This window comes from Salmo salar, chromosome 07 (assembly GCF_965601325.2).
Source record: "Salmo salar chromosome 07, fSalSal1, whole genome shotgun sequence".
Taxonomy (NCBI): domain Eukaryota; kingdom Metazoa; phylum Chordata; class Actinopteri; order Salmoniformes; family Salmonidae; genus Salmo; species Salmo salar.
This window is the reverse complement of record NC_138297.1, coordinates 71,406,036-71,429,000: the sequence shown is the minus strand read 5'-3', so window position 1 is coordinate 71,429,000 and position 22,965 is coordinate 71,406,036. Positions and strand designations below refer to the sequence as shown.

The following is a 22,965-nucleotide window of genomic DNA, read 5'->3' as shown; positions in this document are numbered from 1 at the left end:
AAACACCAACCCACATGTTTGGGCTCCCGAGTGGTGCAGCGGTCTAAGGCACTACGTCTCAGTGCTAGAGGCAGCACTACAGACACCCTGGTTCAAATCCAGGCTGTATCACAACCGGCCATGATTGGGAGTCCCATAGGGCTGCGCTCAATTGGTCCAGCGTCATCCGGGTTTGGCCGGTGTAGACCGTCATTGTAAATAAGAATTTGTTCTTAACTGACTTGCCTAGTTAAAATAAAAGGTTAAGTAAAAATAAAACATCTGACAGGAAGAGGGGAAGCTGCAACATATCAGATCATGGTCGCACACACACACACACACACACACACACAAGGCTACTTATTGGTGTTTGTTTGGTGTTACGTCATTAGCGGTCATTAGTCTCCTTGATTTGGTTCCAGACCAGAACAGAGGCTTATAAACACTAGAAACAATAGGAAAATATGACTAGTGTTGAGTGGTGCTCCCCTCAGGGCCTCTACACATACCTTTCATCACATGACCTACCACTTCCACCTTTCTCTCTCTCTCTCTCTCTCTCCTCTCTCTACTCACCCCTCCCTTTCTCTCTCCTCTCTCTACTCACCCCCCTCTTTCTCTCCCTCCCTTTCTCTCTCCTCTCTCTCTACTCACCCCCTCTTTCCCTCCCTCCCTTTCTCTCTCCTCTCTCTCTCTACTCACCCCCCTCTTTCCCTCCCTCCCTTTCTCTCTCCTCTCTCTCTCTCTCACACCCCCTCTTTCTCTCCCTCCCTTTCTCTCTCCTCTCTCTCTCTACTCACCCCCCTCTTTCTCTCCCTCCCTTTCTCTCTCCTCTCTCTCTACTCACCCCCCTCTTTCCCTCCCTTTGTCTCTCCTCTCTCTCTACTCACCCCCCTCTTTCTTCATCCCTTCCCTTTCTCTCTCCTCCTCTCTCTACTCACCCCCCTCTTTCCCTCCCTCCCTTTCTCTCTCCTCTCTCTCTACTCACCCCCCTCTTTCCCTCCCTCCCTTTCTCTCTCCTCTCTCTCTCTACTCACCCCCCTCTTTCTCTCCCTCCCTTTCTCTCTCCTCTCTCTCTCTACTCACCCCCCTCTTTCTCTCCCTCCCTTTCTCTCTCCTCTCTCTCTACTCACCCCCCTCTTTCCCTCCCTCCCTTTCTCTCTCCTCTCTCTCTCTACTCACCCCCCTCTTTCTCCCCTCCCTTTCTCTCTCCTCTCTCTCTCTACTCACCCCCCTCTTTCTCTCCCTCCCTTTCTCTCTCCTCTCTCTCTCTACTCACCCCCCTCTTTCTCTCCCTCCCTTTCTCTCTCCTCTCTCTACTCACCCCCCTCTTTCTCTCCCTCCCTTTCTCTCTCCTCTCTCTCTACTCACCCCCCTCTTTCTCTCCCTCCCTTTCTCTCTCCTCTCTCTCTACTCACCCCCCTCTTTCTCTCCCTCCCTTTCTCTCTCCTCTCTCTCTACTCACCCCCCTCTTTCTCTCCCTCCCTTTCTCTCTCCTCTCTCTCTACTCTCCCCCCTCTTTCTCTCCCTCCCTTTCTCTCTCCTCTCTCTCTACTCACCCCCCTCTTTCTCTCCCTCCCTTTCTCTCTCCTCTCTCTCTCTACTCACCCCCTCTTTCTCTCCCTCCCTTTCTCTCTCCTCTCTCTCTACTCACCCCCCTCTTTCCCTCCCTCCCTTTCTCTCTCCTCTCTCTCTCTACTCACCCCCTCTTTCCCTCCCTCCCTCCCTTTCTCTCTCCTCTCTCTCTCTACTCACCCCCCTCTTTCCCTCCCTCCCTTTCTCTCTCCTCTCTCTCTCTACTCACCCCCTCTTTCCCTCCCTCCCTCCCTTTCTCTCTCCTCTCTCTCTCTACTCTCCCCCCTCTTTCTCTCCCTCCCTTTCTCTCTCCTCTCTCTCTACTCACCCCCCTCTTTCTCTCCCTCCCTTTCTCTCTCCTCTCTCTACTCACCCCCCTCTTTCCCTCCCTCCCTTTCTCTCTCCTCTCTCTCTCTACTCACCCCCTCTTTCCATCCCTCCCTCCCTTTCTCTCTCCTCTCTCTCTCTACTCACCCCCTCTTTCTCTCCCTCCCTTTCTCTCTCCTCTCTCTCTCTACTCTCCCCCCTCTTTCTCTCCCTCCCTTTCTCTCTCCTCTCTCTCTACTCACCCCCCTCTTTCTCTCCCTCCCTTTCTCTCTCCTCTCTCTACTCACCCCCCTCTTTCCCTCCCTCCCTTTCTCTCTCCTCTCTCTCTACTCACCCCCTCTTTCCCTCCCTCCCTCCCTTTCTCTCTCCTCTCTCTCTACTCACCCCCTCTTTCTCTCCCTCCCTTTCTCTCTCCTCTCTCTACTCACCCCCTCTTTCTCTCCCTCCCTTTCTCTCTCCTCTCTCTACTCACCCCCCTCTTTCTCTCCCTCCCTTTCTCTCTCCTCTCTCTCTACTCACCCCCCTCTTTCTCTCCCTCCCTTTCTCTCTCCTCTCTCTCTACTCACCCCCCTCTTTCCCTCCCTCCCTTTCTCTCTCCTCTCTCTCTACTCACCCCCCTCTTTCTCTCCCTCCCTTTCTCTCTCCTCTCTCTCTACTCACCCCCCTCTTTCTCTCCCTCCCTTTCTCTCTCCTCTCTCTCTCTACTCACCCCCCTCTTTCTCTCCCTCCCTTTCTCTCTCCTCTCTCTCTCTACTCACCCCCCTCTTTCTCTCCCTCCCTTTCTCTCTCCTCTCTCTCTACTCACCCCCCTCTTTCCCTCCCTCCCTTTCTCTCTCCTCTCTCTCTCTACTCACCCCCCTCTTTCCCTCCCTCCCTCCCTTTCTCTCTCCTCTCTCTCTCTACTCTCCCCCCTCTTTCTCTCCCTCCCTTTCTCTCTCCTCTCTCTCTCTACTCACCCCCTCTTTTTCTCCCTCCCTTTCTCTCTCCTCTCTCTCTACTCACCCCCCTCTTTCTCTCCCTCCCTTTCTCTCTCCTCTCTCACTACTCACCCCCCTCTTTCTCTCTCTCCCTTTCTCTCTCCTCTCTCTCTACTCACCCCCTCTTTCTCTCCCTCCCTTTCTCTCTCCTCTCTCACTACTCACCCCCCTTTTTCTCTCCCTCCCTTTCTCTCTCCTCTCTCTCTACTCTCCCCCTCTTTCTCTCTCTCCCTTTCTCTCTCCTCTCTCTCTACTCACCCACCTCTTTCTCGCTCTGTCTCTCTCTCTCCCACTCCATACCTATCTACCTACCTCCTTCCTTTCCTCTTCTCTCTCTCTCTCTCACTCTATCTCTCTCTCTCTCTCTCTCTCTCTCAGTATACAGAGGAGGTGCCCCTAACAGCCATCGTCTCTCATCAGGCCCTAAACACAAGCCTCAGCAGCACTCCTCCTCTGCCAAGGAGGTGAAAGACGTCCCCGATGCCGACATCCCAGCAGAGACCAATTACGTGGTATAAGACCTGGGTCCAGACAACCACACCTGGGTTCAAGCACTATTCAACATCTTTCAGATACTTTCAGCATCTGCTCTAGTCTGGTTGGCAGCGCCTGATGGGTGCGGCCTGGTGGGCGGGGTTTGATGGGCGGGGTTTGATGGGCGGGGTTTGATGGGTGGGGTTTGATGGGTGGGGTTTGATGGGTGGGGTTTGATGGGTGGGGTTTGATGGGTGGGGTTTGATGGGTGGGGTTTGATGGGTTGGGTTTGATGGGTTGGGTTTGATGGGTGGGGTTTGATGGGTGGGGTTTGATGGGCGGGGTTTGATGGGCTGTGTTTGATGGGAGGATTTTGCGGTTTTAGGACAGTGCTACTGGTCTGTTAAGCAAGGCAAACTCAATCAACAACATATAAAGCATGTGTAATTATTTGAAGTAGTATTTGAACCCAGGTGTGCAGAAAACCCCACCAGTCCCCCAGCACCTCCTCCTGTCCTCTGTGGTAGACTACTTATACCCATACGTGATGTTATACACCATTTATTACCACACCTACCTAGCCTCATCCCCTCCCACTGGCTACCTACCTACCCTCATCCCTCCCACTGGCTACCTACCTACCCTCATCCCCTCCCACTGGCTAGCTACCTACCCTCATCCCCTCCCACTGGCTAGCTACCTACCCTCATCCCCTCCCACTGGCTACCTACCTACCCTCATCCCCTCCCACTGGCTAGCTACCTACCCTCATCCCCTCCCACTGGCTACCTACCTACCCTCATCCCCTCCCACTGGCTACCTACCTACCCTCATCCCATCCCACTGGCTACCTACCTACCCTCATCCCATCCCACTGGCTAGCTACCTACCCTCATCCTCTCCCTCTGGCTAGCTATCTACCCTCATCCCCTCCCACTGCCTACCTACCTACCCTCACTCCTCCCACTGGCTACCTACCTAGCCTCATCCTCTCCCACTGGCTACCTACCTAGCCTCATCCCCTCCCACTGGCTACCTACCTAGCCTCATCCCCTCCCACTGGCTACCTACCTAGCCTCACCCCCTCCCACTGGCTAGCTACCTAGCCTCATCCCCTCCCACTGGCTACCTACCTACCCTCATCCCCTCCCACTGGCTAGCTACCTACCCTCATCCCCTCCCACTGGCTACCTACCTACCCTCATCCCCTCCCACTGCCTAGCTACCTACCCTCATCCCCTCCCACTGGCTACCTACCTACCCTCATCCCCTCCCACTGGCTAGCTACCTACCCTCATCCCCTCCCACTGGCTAGCTACCTACCCTCATCCCCTCCCACTGGCTAGCTACCTACCCTCATCCCCTCCCACTGGCTAGCTACCTACCCTCATCCCCTCCCACTGGCTAGCTACCTACCCTCATCCTCTCCCTCTGGCTAGCTATCTACCCTCATCCCCTCCCACTGCCTACCTACCTACCCTCATCCCCTCCCACTGCCCAGCTACCTACCCTCATCCCCTCCCACTGGCTACCTACCTACCCTCATCCCCTCCCACTGGCTACCTACCTACCCTCATCCCCTCCCACTGGCTACCTACCTAGCCTCACCCCCTCCCACTGGCTAGCTACCTAGCCTCATCCCCTCCCACTGGCTACCTACCTACCCTCATTCCCTCCCACTGGCTAGCTACCTACCCTCATCCCCTCCCACTGGCTAGCTACCTACCCTCATCCCCTCCCACTGCCTAGCTACCTACCCTCATCCCCTCCCACTGGCTACCTACCTACCCTCATCCCCTCCCACTGGCTAGCTACCTACCCTCATCCCCTCCCACTGGCTAGCTACCTACCCTCATCCCCTCCCACTGGCTAGCTACCTACCCTCATCCTCTCCCTCTGGCTAGCTATCTACCCTCATCCCCTCCCACTGCCTACCTACCTACCCTCATCCCCTCCCACTGCCCAGCTACCTACCCTCATCCCCTCCCACTGGCTACCTACCTACCCTCATCCCCTCCCACTGGCTACCTACCTACCCTCATCCCCTCCCACTGGCTACCTACCTACCCTCATCCCCTCCCACTACCTAGCTACCTACCCTCATCCCCTCCCACTGCCTACCTACCTAGCTACCTACCCTCATCCCCTCCCACTACCTAGCTACCTACCCTCATCCCCTCCCACTACCTAGCTACCTACCCTCATCCCCTCCCACTGCCTACCTACCTACCCTCATCCCCTCCCACTGCCTAGCTACCTACCCTCATCCCCTCCCACTGCCTACCTACCTACTCTCATCCCCTCCCACTGCCTACCTACCTACCCTCATCCCCTCCCACTGCCTATCTACCTACCCTCATCCCCTCCCACTGCCTACCTATCTACCCTCTACCCCTCCCACTGCCTAGCTACCTACCCTCATCCCCTCCCACTGCCTACCAACCTACCCTCATCCCCCTCCCACTGCCCAGCTACCTACCCTCATCCCCTCCCACTGCCTACCTACCTACCCTCATCCCCTCCCACTGCCTACCTACCCTCATCCCCTCCCACTACCTAGCTACCTTAGATACCTACCCTCATCCCCTCCCACTACCTAGCTACCTACCCTCATCCCCTCCCACTACCTAGCTACCTACCCTCATCCCCTCCCACTACCTAGCTACCTACCCTCATCCCCTCCCACTACCCAGCTACCTACCCTCATCCCCTCCCACTGCCTAGCTACCTTAGATATCTACCCTCAGCCCCTCCCACTACCTAGCTACCTACCCTCATCCCCTCCCACTACCTAGCTACCTACCTTCATCCCCTCCCACTGCCTAGCTACCTACCCTCAGCCCCTCCCACTACCTAGCTACCTACCCTCATCCCCTCCCACTACCTAGCTACCTACCCTCATCCCTCCCACCTCCTAGCTACCTACCCTCATCCCCTCCCACTGCCTACCTATCTACCCTCATCCCCTCCCACTGCCTACCTACCAACCATCAAACCCCTCCCACTACCTAGCTACCTTAGATACCTACCCTCAGCCCCTCCCACTACCTACCTACCTACCTATCATCAAACCCCTCCCACTACCTACCTACCCTAGACCAATCTACATGGTCAGCTGCTCCTACAGACACACACACACACACACACACACACCACTCATCTCATCTCATCTCATCTCATTTTCTTACAGTCTTAGAAAAAATAGTTCCAAAAGGGTTATTCGGCTATGTGAACCCTTTTTGGTTCCAGATAAAACTCTTTTTGGTTACATGTAGTACCATTTTAGGTTCCATGTAGAACCCTCTGTCGATAGGAGTGGAACCAAAAGGCATCTACCTGGAACCAACAAGGGTTCTTCAAAGGGTTCTCCTATGGGGACAGCCGAAGAACCTTGTTAGGTTCTAGATAAGAGTGTAGGAATCCATTGGTGGTTTTTGTTTTGGTGTGTTTCTGTTGCTGTTCTCCTGTGTATTCTTTCACTTGGTCATCCTTCCACGCACCTAGCCTTCGTTCAGATATCTCTGAAGTCTTTAGTCTGTGGAGGAATTCTGGTGGCTGCTGTCAGTACAGTCATAATGCTTCACAATCGCTCTAAATCACCTGAGTAACCGTAACCCTGACAACCGGAGACAGAGAGGAGAGTGTGACTCATCTGTTTGTTAGTGTTCTATGATGCTGGATGGTGGTGTCTGTGTGTTTGCCCTGAGCTGTCTGTCTTTCTATGGCTTCCTAAGAAGGAAGTGGAGAAGTGATTGACTGGGTATTGTATCGGTAGAGGACACCACCACTAAAGATACTAGAAGACCTCTCTTATTTCTTATGTAGTTGACTGATGGCCAGACAGGATCATCATCATATCAAATCAAAGTTCATTTGTTACGTGCGCTGAGTACAACAGGTGTAGACCTTACAGTGAAATGCTTACTTACAGGCTCTAACCAATAGTGCAAAAAAAGGTATTAGCTGAACAATAGGTAGGTAAAGAAATAAAACAACAGTAAAGAGGACAGTGAATATAGTTGGTCATATGTGAAGAGATCATTTTTTTGAGGGGGGGTTCAAAGGCCTCAAGACAGATCATAGGCCAAGAGGATCCAACTTATAGCTGCAATATGCCATTTTTTGGGGGGGGCGACCCAACCAAATTCACATAGAAATGCGAGTTATAGATCTGTCATTGGCATCGAAAGCAAGTCTAAAAAGCCGTAAATCTGTTCTATGTGCGCTATTTTCTATGCTTCTCCTTCTTAAGTTTAGTTTTTTTGCGTCTTTTACTATGGGGTTTTGTACATCAACTGAAAATACAATATTTTTGGTTATGCAAAATATATTCCACAGCGGTTTAGTTGTCACATAAACTGAAGTTAAATAAACTATTAGAATTTTAGTAACCAGGAAATGGCGGAGCAATTTCAGCATCGTGCACCTTTCAAATCATCCTCACTTCTAATGTATCACCATACCAGCCCAGCAACACTATCTCACCATACCAGCCCAGCAACACTCTTCCTGAAAGAAAGAAAGCCAAAGAAAGCAATAAGAAATACAAACCTCAACTATAAATGTATTAATATATAGAAGAATCTCTACTGTCTTCAGTTGAAACTGTAATCTCTATCCCCTGATGGTGTAAATCCTATTCAAATCCTTTAAAGTTTCCATTCCCAGATAAATATTATGTATTCTAAAAGCCTAATCCGTTTACTTTTACATGCGGATTAAATAGACTTTTTGTTGTGAACCACTTTTTTTGGTTGAGTATTTATCTAGTGGTTTTATTTTAGATGACATAATAAAGTAGTATTAAAACAACAAGTACATTTGTCTCTTTTTAAAAAACGTTACTATTTAGTGTTTTAATATTTCGTTTATAACATGATGACACTACATGAACTGTCTAATATATCGTAAAAAACTTTAAAGTAATCCATTTGCTGTTCTTTATTTCTTCATGTATGTAATGTATTATTAAAATAAACAGTTTGTAAATGCTACATTTGGTTTCATGGTTGTGATTTTACTTATCGAGTTCTTTACCTGGTTACATTACGCTCCAGATGGATAGCCCTGCTAGCCTGCTAGCCAAAGGCAAGTACTTGGAACCGGGAGAGTAGAACAGGGAAAGTAGAACCGGGATAGTAGAATGGGGATAGTAGAATCGAGATAGTAGAATCGGGAGAGTAGAATCGGGAGAGTAGAACCGGGAGAGTAGAACCGGGATAGTAGAATCGGGAGAGTAGAACCGGGAGAGTAGAACCGGGATAGTAGAACCGGGAGAGTAGAACCGGGAGAGTAGAATCGAGATAGTAGAACCGGGATAGTAGAACCGGGATAGTAGAACCGGGATAGTAGAACCTGGATAGTAGAACCGGGATAGTAGAACCGGGATAGTAGAACGGGGATAGTAGAACGGGGATAGTAGAACGGGGATAGTAGAACGGGGATAGTAGAACGGGGATAGTAGAACGGGGATAGTAGAACCGGGATAGTAGAACGGGGATAGTAGAACGGGGATAGTAGAACGGGGATAGTAGAATGGGGATGATAGAATGGGGATAGTAGAACCGGGATAGTAGAACCGGGATAGTAGAACCGGGATAGTAGAATGGGGATAGTAGAAGCTGGATAGTAGAACTGGGATAGTAGAACCTGGATAGTAGAACTGGGATAGTAGAATCTGGATAGTAGAATCTGGATAGTAAAACCGGGATAGTAGAATGGGCATAGTAGAACCTGGATAGTAGAACCGGGATAGTAGAATCGGGATAGTAGAACCGGGATAGTAGAACCTGGATAGTAGAACCGGCATAGTAGAACCTGGATAGTAGAACCGGCATAGTAGAACCGGCATAGTAGAACCTGGATAGTAAAATGGGGATAGTAGAACCTGGATAGTAGAACCTGGATAGTAGAACCTGGATAGTAGAACCTGGATAGTAGAACCTGGATAGTAGAATCGGGATAGTAGAACCTGGATAGTAGAATCGGGATAGTAGAACCTGGATAGTAGAACCTGGATAGTAGAATCGGGATAGTAGAACCTGGATAGTAGAATCGGGATAGTAGAATGGGGATAGTAGAACCGGCATTGTAGAAAATGTGCCAGACTAGCCCGCCAGGCCAGTGACATTACTTTTCAAGTATCAGATGGCACAGATGTTGGACCCGAACCACATGTTACCCAGGCTGGCCAAAACCCCTGGTTAAGCTATACAAGACTGTTCCAGCTGGTCGTTCTGTCTCCTGAGAGTTTGTTCCAGCTGGTCGTTCTGTCTCCTGACAGTCTGTTCCAGCTGGTCGTTCTGTCTCCTGACAGTCTGTTCCAGCTGGTCGTTCTGTCTCCTGACAGTCTGTTCCAGCTGGTCGTTCTGTCTCCTGACAGTCTGTTCCAGCTGGTCGTTCTGTCTCCTGACAGTCTGTTCCAGCTGGTCGTTCTGTCTCCTGACAGTCTGTTCCAGCTGGTCGTTCAGACTATTAATGTATTTTTCTTCTGTGTGATCAGGCTGAGATGTGGTTACATTTCACACACACACACACACACACACACACACACACACACACACACACACACACACACACACACACACACACACACACACACACACACACACATTTACCTATTTATCTAAAGGACAATATTTCCATCATTTAGTGGTTTGGTGGGTTCATCAGATCTTTATGAACAAGCCAACAAAACAGTCATTAGCAGCCATTTTAACTCATCACCACGGTAACAGAGACCCAGCTTGTTTTAGTCTTTGCCCTGTCTGTCTGTCTGTCTGTCTGTCTGTCTCGTGCTCAGAACATTGTTGTTCAGGCTGTAGTGGCTGTAGCAGGGGAGAGGAGCAGGGCTCTGTCCATAAAGGCTCCCTATTCCCCATGGGCCCTGGTTCAAAGGAGTGCACTACATAGGGAATAGGGTACTATTTCAGACACAACCCAGGAGTAATTCAGCATTAAAACAACACGTTTTATCCCTTTTGTAAATCTAAGGGAGGTTGGCGAAGGGCTGGGGCGAGCGTGACCCTAACCTGGGTTCAACTACTATTTGAAATAATTTCAAATAATTTAGCTGTGTTTGATAGAGCTTGTCTGGTGCAAAGGAACCAATAGAGAAGTGACAACCCTAGCAGCCCACCTGGCACTCCAGGCAGACTAGAGCAAACGCTGAAAGTATTTGAACAATTTTAAATAGTACCTGAACCCAGGTCTTAGGGGATTTTAAATAGTACCTGAACCCAGGTCTGAGGGGATTTTAAATAGTATTTGATCCCAGGTCTGAAGGGATTTTAAATAGTATCTGAACCCAGGTCTGAGGAGATTTTAAATAGTATCTGAACCCAGGTCTGATGGGATTTTAAATAGTATCTGAACCCAGGTCTGAGGAGATTTTAAATGGTATCTGAACCCAGGTCTGAGGGGATTTTAAATAGTATCTGAACCCAGGTCTGATGGGATTTTAAATAGTATCTGAACCCAGGTCTGAGGAGATTTTAAATAGTATCTGAACCCAGGTCTGATGGGATTTTAAATAGCATCTGAACCCAGGTCTGAGGAGATTTTAAATGGTATCTGAACCCAGGTCTGAGGGGATTTTAAATAGTATCTGAACCCAGGTCTGATGGGATTTTAAATAGTATCTGAACCCAGGTCTGAGGGGATTTTAAATAGTATCTGAACCCAGGTCTGATGGGATTTTAAATAGTATCTGAACCCAGGTCTGATGGGATTTTAAATAGTATCTGAACCCAGGTCTGAGGAGATTTTAAATAGTATCTGAACCCAGGTCTGATGGGATTTTAAATAGTATCTGAACCCATGTCAGAAGGTGGGTGTAGCTGGTGCATGAAGTCAGGCGCAGGAGAGCAAAATGAGTGAGCAATGTACTTTACTCAAAAAATAAAGGCACAAGGTAACAAATACACTTGACCAATAACCAACGGTAAACATTACGCACGGTGAACACAGCACCCGTGGAAAAACCAGCCATCATGAACCGAACTGAACACAGAAACAATCACACAACAAACATGGGGGAAACAGAGGGTTAAATACATGAACATGGAATTGGATAATGAAAACCAGGTGTGTAGAAAATAAAGACAAAACCAATCGAAAATGAAAGATGGATCAGCGATGGCTAGAAGACCGGTGACATCGACCGCCGAATGCCGCCAGAACAAGGAGAGGGACCGACCTCGGCGGAAGTCGTGACAACCCAGGTCTGATGGGATTTTAAATAGTATCTGAACCCATGTCTGAGGGGATTTTAAATAGTATCTGAACCCAGGTCTGAGGAGATTTTAAATAGTATCTGAACCCAGGTCTGATGGGATTTTAAATAGTATCTGAACCCAGGTCTGATGGGATTTTAAATAGTATCTGAACCCAGGTCTGAGGAGATTTTAAATAGTATCTGAACCCAGGTCTGATGGGATTTTAAATAGTATCTGAACCCAGGTCTGATGGGATTTTAAATAATATCTGAACCCAGGTCTGAGGGGATTTTAAATAGTATCTGAACCCAGGTCTGATGGGATTTTAAATAGCATCTGAACCCAGGTCTGATGGGATTTTAAATAGTATCTGAACCCAGGTCTGAGGGGATTTCAAATAGTATCTGAACCCAGGTCTGAGGGGATTTTAAATAGTATCTGAACCCAGGTCTGATGGGATTTTAAATAGTATCTGAACGCAGGTCTGAGGGGATTTTAAATAGTATCTGATCCCAGGTCTGATGGGATTTTAAATAGTATCTGAACCCAGGTCTGATGGGATTTTAAATAGTATCTGAACCCAGGTCTGAGGGGATTTTAAATAGTATCTGAACCCAGGTCTGATGGGATTTTAAATAGTATCTGATCCCAGGTCTGATGGGATTTTAAATAGTATCTGAACCCAGGTCTGATGGGATTTTAAATAGTATCTGAACCCAGGTCTGAGGAGATTTTAAATAGTATCTGAACCCAGGTCTGATGGGATTTTAAATAGTATCTGAACCCAGGTCTGATGGGATTTTAAATAATATCTGAACCCAGGTCTGAGGGGATTTTAAATAGTATCTGAACCCAGGTCTGATGGGATTTTAAATAGTATCTGAACCCAGGTCTGAGGGGATTTTAAATAGCATCTGAACCCAGGTCTGATGGGATTTTAAATAGTATCTGAACCCAGGTCTGATGGGATTTTAAATAGTATCTGAACCCAGGTCTGATGGGATTTTAAATAGTATCTGAACCCAGGTCTGAGGAGATTTTAAATAGTATCTGAACCCAGGTCTGATGGGATTTTAAATAGTATCTGAACCCAGGTCTGATGGGATTTTAAATAGTATCTGAACCCAGGTCTGAGGGGATTTTAAATAGTATCTGAACCCAGGTCTGATGGGATTTTAAATAGCATCTGAACCCAGGTCTGATGGGATTTTAAATAGTATCTGAACCCAGGTCTGATGGGATTTTAAATAGTATCTGAACCCAGGTCTGATGGGATTTTAAATAGTATCTGTACCCAGGTCTGATGGGATTTTAAATAGCATCTGAACCCAGGTCTGATGGGATTTTAAATAGTATCTGAACCCAGGTCTGAGGGGATTTTAAATAGTATCTGAACCCAGGTCTGAGGGAATTTTAAATAGTATCTGAACCCAGGTCTGATGGGATTTTAAATAGCATCTGAACCCAGGTCTGAGGAGATTTTAAATAGTATCTGAACCCAGGTCTGAGGGGATTTTAAATAGTATCTGATCCCAGGTCTGATGGGATTTTAAATAGTATCTGAACCCAGGTCTGATGGGATTTTAAATAGTATCTGAACCCAGGTCTGAGGGGATTTTAAATAGTATCTGAACCCAGGTCTGAGGGGATTTTAAATAGTATCTGAACCCAGGTCTGATGGGATTTTAAATAGCATCTGAACCCAGGTCTGATGGGATTTTAAATAGTATCTGAACCCAGGTCTGAGGGGATTTTAAATAGTATCTGAACCCAGGTCTGAGGGGATTTTAAATAGTATCTGAACCCAGGTCTGATGGGATTTTAAATAGCATCTGAACCCAGGTCTGAGGAGATTTTAAATAGTATCTGAACCCAGGTCTGATGGGATTTTAAATAGTATCTGAACCCATGTCTGATGGGATTTTAAATAGTATCTGAACCCAGGTCTGAGGGGATTTTAAATAGTATCTGAACCCAGGTCTGATGGGATTTTAAATAGTATCTGAACCCAGGTCTGATGGGATTTTAAATAGTATCTGAACCCAGGTCTGATGGGATTTTAAATAGTATCTGAACCCAGGTCTGATGGGATTTTAAATAGTATCTGATCCCAGTTCTGGTGGGATTTTAAATAGTATCTGAACCCAGGTCTGATGGGATTTTAAATAATATCTGAACCCAGGTCTGAGGGGATTTTAAATAGTATCTGAACCCAGGTCTGATGGGATTTTAAATAGTATCTGAACCCATGTCTGAGGGGATTTTAAATAGTATTTGATCCCAGGTCTGTGGGCCGGTAAAGTACCAGCCTAGTAAATCCCTGTCTATGCCAACATAAGCCTGTGGGCTCACCGTGCCCAGCCTGGCCAGATCACACTGTTACTTCAGAGAGCATACACACACACATGCACACAGACACACACACATAAATATATACACACACACACACACACACACACACACACACACACACACACACACACACACACACACACACACACACACTATTAAAGAGGTCTAGACACCAGCCCAGACCATAATATGGTATGTATTTCCTTTGTTTTGAACTGTACTAAACAAACATAGAGGCCAGAGCTGTAGAGGATGGAGCTGTAGAGGATGGAGCTGTAGTCTGTAGTGGATGGAGCTGTAGAGGATGGAGCTGTAGTGGATGGAGCTGTAGAGGATGGAGCTGTAGGGGATGGAGCTGTAGGGGATGGAGCTGTAGAGGATGGAGCTGTAGGGGATGGAGCTGTAGTGGATGGAGCTGTAGGGGATGGAGCTGTAGAGGATGGAGCTGTAGGGGATGGAGCTGTAGAGGATGGAGCTGTAGGGGATGGAGCTGTAGTGGATGGAGCTGTAGAGGATGGAGCTGTAGAGGATGGAGCTGTAGTGGATGGAGCTGTAGAGGATGGAGCTGTAGTGGATGGAGCTGTAGTGGATGGAGCTGTAGAAGATGGAGCTGTAGTGGATGAGCTGTAGGGGATGGAGCTGTAGAGGATGGAGGTGTAGTGGATGGAACTGTAGAGGATGGAGCTGTAGGGGATGGAGCTGTAGTGGATGGAGCTGTAGAGGATGGAGCTGTAGAGGATGGAGCTGTAGAGGATGGAACTGTAGAGGATGGAGCTGTAGAGGATGGAGCTGTAGAGGATGGAGCTGTAGAGGATGGAGGTGTAGAGGATGGAGCTGTAGAGGATGGAGCTGTAGAGGATGGAGTTGTAGAGGATGGAGGTGTAGAGCCAGTAGATGGTAATTATAGCTACACATCAAACGGGGCGGCAGATAGCTCAGCGGTTAAGAGCGTTGGGCCAGTAGCCTAAAGGCCGACTAGGTGAAAAATATGTCTGTCTGTCTAAAGATTAGAGAATCAACAAAGTCTATATAGGTAATGTCTGTCTGTCTGTCTGTCTGTCTGTCTGTCTGTCTGTCTGTCTGTCTGTCTGTCTGTCTGTCTGTCTGTCTGTCTGTCTGTCTGTCTGTCTGTCTGTCTGTCTGTCTGTCTGTCTGTCTGTCTGTCTGTCTGTCTGTCTGTCTGTCTGTCTGTCTGTCTGTCTGTCTAAAGAGCAGAGAATCTATATAGGTAATCTGTCTGTCTGGAGGGATGGAGTGATGGAGGGATGGAAACCAGACTAAGGGGTAGAAGAGGAGTGGGTTGGATCGGGGGAGGCGGGGTGTGTGTGTGTGTGTGTGTGGTGTGTGTGTGTGTGTGTGTGTGTGTGTGTGTGTGTGTGTGTGTGTGTGTGTGTGTGTGTGTGTGTGTGTGTGTGTGTTGAGCAATGCACAGGCACTGTACTCGAACCAGCGTATGGTGGTAACAGGTTAAACACATCAGTGTATGGTGGTAACAGGTTAAACACACCAGTGTATGGTGGTAACAGGTTAAACACACCAGTGTATGGTGGTAACAGGATAAACACACCAGTGTATGGTGGTAACAGGTTAAACACACCAGTGTATGGTGGTAACAGGATAAACACACCAGTGAATGGTGGTAACAGGATAAACACACCAGTGAATGGTGGTAACAGGATAAACACACCAGTGTATGGTGGTAACAGGATAAACACACCAGTGAATGGTGGTAACAGGATAAACACACCAGTGAATGGTGGTAACAGGATAAACACACCAGTGTATGGTGGTAACAGGATAAACACACCAGTGTATGGTGGTAACAGGTTAAACACACCAGTGTATGGTGGTAACAGGATAAACACACCAGTGAATGGTGGTAACAGGATAAACACACCAGTGTATGGTGGTAACAGGTTAAACACACCAGTGTATGGTGGTAACAGGTTAAACACACCAGTGTATGGTGGTAACAGGATAAACACATCAGTGTATGGTGGTAACAGGATAAACACACCAGTGTATGGTGGTAACAGGTTAAACACACCAGTGTATGGTGGTAACAGGATAAACACACCAGTGACTGGTGGTAACAGGATAAACACACCAGTGTATGGTGGTAACAGGATAAACACACCAGTGTATGGTGGTAACAGGATAAACACACCAGTGAATGGTGGTAACAGGATAAACACACCAGTGTATGGTGGTAACAGGATAAACACACCAGTGTATGGTGGTAACAGGTTAAACACACCAGTGTATGGTGGTAACAGGTTAAACACACCAGTGTATGGTGGTAACAGGTTAAACACATCAGTGTATGGTGGTAACAGGATAAACACACCAGTGTATGGTGGTAACAGGATAAACACACCAGTGAATGGTGGTAACAGGTTAAACACATCAGTGTATGGTGGTAACAGGATAAACACACCAGTGTATGGTGGTAACAGGTTAAACACATCAGTGTATGGTGGTAACAGGTTAAACACACCAGTGTATGGTGGTAACAGGATAAACACACCAGTGAATGGTGGTAACAGGATAAACACATCAGTGTATGGTGGTAACAGGATAAACACACCAGTGTATGGTGGTAACAGGATAAACACACCAGTGTATGGTGGTAACAGGATAAACACATCAGTGTATGGTGGTAACAGGATAAACACACCAGTGTATGGTGGTAACAGGTTAAACACACCAGTGTATGGTGGTAACGTAGCTTGTCAGAGACCATTAGTAGTGATTAAAGCACAAACACACACACACACACACACACACACACACACACAAACACACACACACACACACACACACACACACACACACACACACACACACACACACACACACACACACACACACACCCTTAATATTGTTAACGCATTATTAACTACTGCATAACACAGGACTCTCTCAGAGATCTTTAATAGGACTCTATTGGATTCTATAACATTATTTTAGACTCTTTTGGAGTCTATTGGACTCTATTGGACTCTACTGGACTCTATTAGACTCTACTGGACTCTATTAGACTCTATTGGAATCCATTGGACTCTACTGGACTCTATTGGACTCTATTGGACTCTATTGGACTCTATTGGAATCCATTGGACTCTACTGGACTCTATTGGATTCTATTGGACACTACTGGACTCTATAGGACTCTACTGGACTCTATTGGACTCCATTGGACTCTACTGGACTCTATTGGACTCTATTGGACTCTACTGGACTCTATTGGACTCTATTGGACCCTATTGGCGTCTGTTGTTCCAAGAATGACGTTTCATGTCTGACTCGTCAGAGCGCTGAACAACAGCGACCTCTTGTGATTTGTTTATGGAATGACATCGTCGTGGCATTCTGAGTGTCACTGTCGTCATGGATGGGCAGAAAGTAGTGAGTGTCGAAAATAAAACTCTTTGGTCTGTAAATTCTGATGTCAAAACCCACGTTAATTTTATTAACCAGTCAAAACAAAGCGCCCGAGCATGGTGGTTTTCTGAGTGAGTCCCTCCCTCATGCAACACAGCTTTCTGTCTTTCCTTTATTTAGTCTTTCTTGTTTTACTCAAATACTTGATCTGTATTAAGTTTAACATGTCATGTAATTCAGCTATGGGTTGAACCAAGAAGACAGTTCTACCCCAACAAAGCATTACTCAGCTATGGGCCTTTCCCAAATGTTGAATTGAATGAGTTATAGCCTAAACCTATTGTTCGTAACATTTCATTTCCCTCAATCTCATTCCACTCTCCGCAGCGCATCCATGGCTTTTCAGAGCCTCTCGAAATGGGGCGAAACTTTTAGCTAATCAGCAAGAAGTTTATCAGCCAGCAGCTGCCACCGAATATGAAGAGGATGGTCAACCCAAGTTTCTGAATGTTGTCATAACTACACCAGGTGTGTCCCTCTCTATGTGCCTTCCATCAACCCCGTTGACAGACAGCTGTTATACACTACACTTCCTTGTGCTGTCGTTTCCTTTCCTCGTTGTCACCTAGATATAAAAGACTCTAACCAATAATAGCATTGACATTTGCCCTGTCCCAGGCTACTATAGGCTGTTGTTTTATAAATGGTAGGCCTAGGCAACAGACAAGGAGGGTGTAGTGGCTTCCTTTCCTCTTGACCATAGCCACTGCCCTAGCCTGAAGCGGGGTCGTTTCCTACGCATACAGTCCACACTCTTAAGTTTCCAAACAGCCAAAACATTCAATGAGATCCAGGGATATGGTGCAACAAAAAGGTTTATTCTTCTAATATCTAACAAAAAAAGGATTCTCCAATCAACTTAAATCAGAGATTACTGACATGGAAAATACATAATATGACCTGTCTGGGGGGGGGGGGGGGGGGCAAAAACTAAGTTCCACTAACAACAAATGAATACATCTCAATCAGGTAAATATAAATCATAAAGGTACCTAATATTTCATCATATACATTCATATATTTACACTAATATACATGGAGCCCTGTGTGTTCTGTCTTTTATACAGATATGTCCACATGGGCTCTAACAGAGAGGAACACAACCTAAACTATTGACACTTCCCCTCAAGTTGTTGTTCGTGTCACCAGCCACACATGCGTTACTTATTTGGCATTTTACCCCTCAAAAAGTATTTTGATTGTTTCTTTCTGTGTTCCACTATTGTTTATAGTAGCCTGGGACCCAGATCCTTTTCTGATCTTGCCAACTCCTGATGGAATTGTCCTGACCAATAATTTGGCTTGGCAATGGAGTAGGCAAAAAGCACAATCAGACCTGGGACCAGTTCTGTCCAGGACTGTTGACAGACCTGGGACCAACTCTGTCCAGGAGTGTTGACAGACCTGGGACCAACTCTGTCCAGGACTGTTGACAGATATGAGACCAACTCTGTCCAGGAGTGTTGACAGATATGAGACCAACTCTGTCCAGGAATGTTGACAGATATGAGACCAACTCTGTCCAGGACTGTTGACAGATATGAGACCAACTCTGTCCAGGAATGTTGACAGATCTGGGACCAGTTCTGTCCGAGAATGTTGACAGATCTGGGACCAGTTCTGTCCATGAGTGTTGACAGATCAGGGACCAGTTCTGTCCGAGAATGTTGACAGACCTAGGACCAACTCTGTCCATGAGTGTTGACAGATCTGGGACCAGTTCTGTCCAAGAATGTTGACAGACCTGGAACCAACTCTGTCCATGAGTGTTGACAGATCTGGGACCAGTTCTGTCCAAGAATGTTGACAGACCTGGGACCAACTCTGTCCATGAGTGTTGACAGATCTGGGACCAGCTCTGTCCAGGAGTGTTGACAGATCTGGGACCAGTTCTGTCCAGGAGTGTTGACAGATGTGGGACCAGCTCTGTCCAGGAATGTTGACAGATGTGGGACAGGCTCTGTCCAGGAGTGTTGACAGATCTGGGACCAGCTCCTTCCAGGAGTTTTGACACATCTGGGACCAGCTCTATCGAGGAGTGTGTAAAAACACGTCAAGTTTCAAAGACGTCATTGTTTCTCTCTGTGTTCCAGTGTACTCTCTCCAGGAGTGTTGTCTGATGCTAATCCGTAATCTGGTAGAAGTGGAGGACTACGACAGACTGGACATCCCCGAGTCACTGAAGACAGACCTCAGACAACAGCCTGACTTACTGAAGGAGCTGGGAATAGGAGTGTTGACCTAGGATCAGTTGTATCATTTAGATCACAATGAATCAGATTACATGGACAGGGGGGGTGACCTGATCCTAGATCAGCTCTCATACTCTGAGAAGCTTTATGCATAACAGGCCACTGAATAATGGACTTTCTGTTGACCAAATGTAGCCTTTTCCCCTGCTCTGAACTCGTTGGTGGCTCTGGAACAGTGGCAGTCAAAGTCCGGTTTGGAGAACTGCAGTGGGGTCGCGAATTAAGAGTACTTATTATTATTAAGATTACATATTATTAAGATTACATATTGTATGGGACAAAAACAATTAAACATTTTAAGAAATATATATATATTTTTAATGTTTATTGAATAAATGTATTTGTTTGTTTCTTTTCATTTTGATGAGGGATGAAAACACAATGAATTTAAGGTTCTTTGGAGTGAGGTCGCAATACATTCTTGAGGAGAAAATGGGGTCCCCACTGAAACATTTTGAATACCATTGGTGACTCTAGAAGCTCAGAGCATCTGAATGGAACTTGTCCCTACCCTGAACTCATTGGTGACTCTAGAAGCTCAGAGCATCTGAATGGAACTTGTCCCTACCCTGAACTCATTGGTGACTCTAGAAGCTCAGTGCATCTGAATGGAACTTGTCCCTACCCTGAACTCATTGGTGACTCTAGAAGCTCAGAGCATCTGAATGGAACTTGGCCCTACCCTGGACTCATTGGTGACTCTAGAAGCTCAGAGCATCTGAATGGAACTTGTCCCTACCCTGAACTCATTGGTGACTCTAGAAGCTCAGAGCATCTGAATGGAACTTGTCCCTACCCTGAACTCATTGGTGACTCCAGAAGCTCAGAGCATCTGAATGGAACTTGGCCCTACCCTGGACTCATTGGTGACTCTAGAAGCTCAGAGCATCTGAATGGAACTTGTCCCTACCCTGGACTCATTGGTGACTCTAGAAGCTCAGTGCATCTGAATGGAACTTGTCCCTACCCTGAACTCATTGGTGACTCTAGAAGCTCAGAGCATCTGAATGGAACTTGGCCCTACCCTGGACTCATTGGTGACTCTAGAAGCTCAGAGCATCTGAATGGAACTTGTCCCTACCCTGAACTCATTGGGCACAGCGCTTTATGTCGACCAAATGTAGCCTTTTCCTAGCCTGGTCCCAGATCTATTTGTGCTGTCTTACCACCTCCTATGGCCATCAAGATGAGATGAGGCTAGCCTTTCCCATCCTCAAAACACTCAACGTTTGGAATGTATGAACAACATATTTAGGTTTAGAGCAGGTTGAATGGAACTTGTGACCAAACATTATAACAGAACCTATTAGCAACACAGTGGACCTGCTCCTACTTATCAGCCAAACATAGTTTATACCGGATGTTCAGTGCCTTGCAGAAGTATTCAGAACCCTTGGATTTAAAATTGATTAAAATAGATTTAATCATTTTTTTGTCAACAATCTACACAAAATACTCTTATGGTCAAAGTGGAAGATTTAAAAAAACATTTTTTTTGATTAATACATGTTTTTATAACTAAACTATAGTTGTTGCATAAGTATTCAGCTCCCTGAGTCAATACATGTTTGAATCACCTTTGGCATTGATTCCAGCTGTGAGTCTTTCTGGGTAAGTCTCTAAGAGCTTTACACACCTGGATTGTACATTTTACATTTTAGTCATTTAGCAGATGCTCTTATCCAGAGCGACTTACAGTAGTGAATGCATACATTTCATACATTTTTTTCCCCCCTCTCGTACTGGTCCCCCGTGGGAATCGAACCCACAACCCTGGCGTTGCAAACACCATGCTCTACCAACTGAGCCACACGGGACACAAAATTTGCCCATTATTATAAAAAAAATTCTTCAAGCTCTGTCAAGATGTTGGGGATCATGGCTAGACAACAATGTTCAAGTCTTGCCATGGATTCTTAAGCAGATTTAAGTCAAAACTAACTTGGTCACTCAGGAACATTCACCGTCTCCTTGGTAAGCAACTCCAGTGTAGATTTGGCTTTGTGTTGTAGGTTATTGTCCTGCTGAAAGTTGAATTCCTCTCAGTCTCTGGTGTAAAGCAGACTGAAGCAGGTTTTTTTTCCCTCTAGGATTTTGCCTGTGCTTAGCTCCATCCCGGTTCTTTTTATCCTGAAAAACTCCACAGTATTTGCCAATGGCAAGCATACCCATACCATGATGCAGACACCACCAGGCTTAAAGACAAGGAAGCAGTTGTTAACCTCCATTATTTCACACAGTGAGTCCATGTCACTTATGTGATTTGTTAAACCACATTTTACTCCTGAACTAATTTTAGGTTTGCCTAAACAAAGTGGCTGAATACTTATGCAACAATTATATTTTAGTTATGCATTTATTTTTCTTCCACTTTGACATTGCAGAGTATTTTGTGTAGATTATTGACAAAAAAATCACAAATCCATTTTAATTCCAATTTGTAACAATAAAAAGACACTGTCTAGTGGTGTCACCTGTCACTGTCACCTGGTCTAGTGGTATAACTGGTTCTATACAGGTGAGTGTTCACCTGGTCTAGTGGTATAACTGGTTCAGTAGAGGTGAGTGTTGTCTAGTGGTATAACTGGTTCTATACAGGTGAGTGTTCACCTGGTCTAATGGTATAACTGGTTCAGTATAGGTGAGTGTTCACCTGGTCTAGTGGTATAACTGGTTCAGTATAGGTGACTGTTCACCTGGTCTAGTGGTATAACTGGTTCAGTATAGGTGAGTGTTGTCTAGTGGTATAACTGGTTCTATACAGGTGAGTGTTCACCTGGTCTAGTGGTATAACTGGTTCAGTATAGGTGAGTGTTGTCTAGTGGTATAACTGGTTCAGTATAGGTGAGTGTTGTCTAGTGGTATAACTGGTTCAGTATAGGTGAGTGTTGTCTAGTGGTATAACTGGTTCTGTATAGGTGAGTGTTGTCTAGTGGTATAACTGGTTCAGTATAGGTGAGTGTTGTCTAGTAGTATAACTGGTTCAGTATAGGTGAGTGTTGTCTAGTGGTATTACTGGTTCAGTATAGGTGAGTGTTGTCTAGTGGTATAACTGGTTCTATACAGGTGAGTGTTGTCTAGTAGTATAACTGGTTCAGTATAGGTGAGTGTTGTCTAGTGGTATAACTGGTTCAGTATACGTGAGTGTTGTCTAGTGGTATAACTGGTTCTATACAGGTGAGTGTTGTCTAGTGGTATAACTGGTTCTATACAGGTGAGTGTTCACCTGGTCTAGTGGTATAACTGGTTCAGTATAGGTGAGTGTTGTCTAGTGGTATAACTGGTTCAGTATAGGTGAGTGTTGTCTAGTGGTATAACTGGTTCAGTATAGGTGAGTGTTGTCTAGTGGTATAACTGGTTCAGTATAGG

General features: G+C 46.4%; 2 long non-coding RNA genes across 2 annotated transcripts in view; both read left to right on the top strand.

Moving 5' to 3' along the window:
* LOC106592950 (wnt inhibitory factor 1) overlaps positions 1 to 3,543 on the top strand; it is a 61,457-nt gene extending 57,914 nt beyond the window's left edge. The window contains exon 10 of the long non-coding RNA XR_014392843.1: positions 3,237 to 3,543. This is a non-coding gene — a long non-coding RNA (wnt inhibitory factor 1). The remainder of the gene's footprint in view (positions 1 to 3,236) is intronic.
* A 14,134-nt stretch (positions 3,544 to 17,677) lies between these two features.
* Positions 17,678 to 19,902, top strand: LOC106593888 (uncharacterized). The gene is made up of 2 exons (XR_006768238.2): positions 17,678 to 17,812; positions 19,438 to 19,902. It is a non-coding gene; the product is annotated as an uncharacterized LOC106593888 (long non-coding RNA).
* The last annotated feature ends 3,063 nt before the right edge of the window (positions 19,903 to 22,965 follow it).